The 1,433-nt window shown below is 34.6% G+C and overlaps 1 long non-coding RNA gene across 1 annotated transcript; it reads left to right on the top strand.

Annotated features, from left to right (window-relative positions):
- Positions 1-528: 528 nt before the first annotated feature.
- LOC107835302 (uncharacterized) lies at positions 529-783 on the top strand. Its single transcript, XR_001661114.1, has 2 exons — positions 529-558; positions 654-783. It is a non-coding gene; the product is annotated as an uncharacterized LOC107835302 (long non-coding RNA).
- The last annotated feature ends 650 nt before the right edge of the window (positions 784-1,433 follow it).

The raw sequence follows: 1,433 nt of genomic DNA, 5'->3' as shown, positions 1-1,433 counted from the left end.
TGCCAGATTTTACTCTAATTCATTTAAAATGTGTTCAGGCTCAGGCCAATCAGGGTCTTTGAGACCAAACTTCCTCATTTATATCTTAATAGACTTGTTCTCTGCACAGGTGTGTAGTCATAGTAGGAAGGGGCGTCTATGTGGAGTAACCTGGGGTATTAATCAGAATTAACTTCTATGTACATCTATCAATTAAATTCCTCCACATATTATACTGAAAACCTGGCAGAAAGATCATTTTAAAGCATAAAATTGTCCAAAATGTCTTGGCTTAATAAATATTCTATGAAAATTCCTTAATAGAAACATTTGAATCAAATTAATGGTTTAAAACCAGATCTTTGCAAAGAATTTGCTGACATGTTAAACAAATTTTGACATAATTTTTGAATTATGTTAAAGTTGAACATAAACATTTAATTTAGTTTAATGTTTCAGCTGCAGCATTTTTGGAAAATGTTTCTGTTTGTTGATCCTGATCTCTTTAAATCAGAAGTTTCATCTCTCTGATTTGAATATTTTTCAGATTCAGAAGCTGAGAATGATGACGTCTCGTAGGTGAGTCTGAATATTTATAAAACACCTGAATTTCATTAGAGTTTTATGAAACTGTCTCTTTGAAACTCCTCCTCTTCTTCTTTTTCTTCCTGCAGATCAATCCAGAAAGGGATGAAAGCAAAGAGGACAGACAGAACAATTCATCTGCTGAGGAAATCTCTTCAGATTAATGCTGAACTAAACTCTGAAACAATCAGGACTCAAAGTAAAGATGAAGAACATTTAGTCTCATGTTTTTACAAGGAAAGTTTTCTATAGTTGTCTAAAATTTGGCTAAAATATGTTCCTCCACTGAATGTTACAGAAGATGTTTGAAAGACGACCTAATTGCAGTGCTGTAACTGTTTTGATGATAAACTTATTTTCAATTGTTTTCAGCTAAAACAACAGTTCATATTTCCTGATATACATTTGCAGTTTAGCCAATAACTACATTTTATAAGACAGCAGGATTATTTTGCAGACTGTGGTTAAATGAATTGTCATGTCTTTAAAATGTGACTAAATGCCCTGTGGAAGCCCCGCCCCCAGACCAATTCAGAGAATTTCCACCGACGTGGGCGGAGCTTAGAGGCACCGAGGGGCGTGGCCAGGGTTGAGCAGCGCTGTGGTCAGGAGGAGAGAAATACTGCTGCCTACTTGGTTCATTGTTGCTGTTTTAAGGCACAACGTTCTTCCATTATGACCAAAAGGAAAATTCAACTGCAGTAGCCACTCAGCAGAGCTGAGATGGTTTTAGGAAAACTACAAATGAATAAATTTACATAAAAATGTCAACATTTACACAGACAATTAAAGATAGAAATCTTAAGAACCAATTATTTTTATATTTACCTATTTTAAACTCAAAGTGGATCTGTATTGCTATATTAGGA

Source organism: Poecilia formosa, unplaced genomic scaffold (assembly GCF_000485575.1).
Source record: "Poecilia formosa unplaced genomic scaffold, Poecilia_formosa-5.1.2 Scaffold1501, whole genome shotgun sequence".
Classification (NCBI taxonomy): Eukaryota; Metazoa; Chordata; class Actinopteri; order Cyprinodontiformes; family Poeciliidae; genus Poecilia; species Poecilia formosa.
The sequence above is the reverse complement of the archived record's forward strand: the minus strand, read 5'-3'. Positions and strand labels throughout refer to the sequence as shown.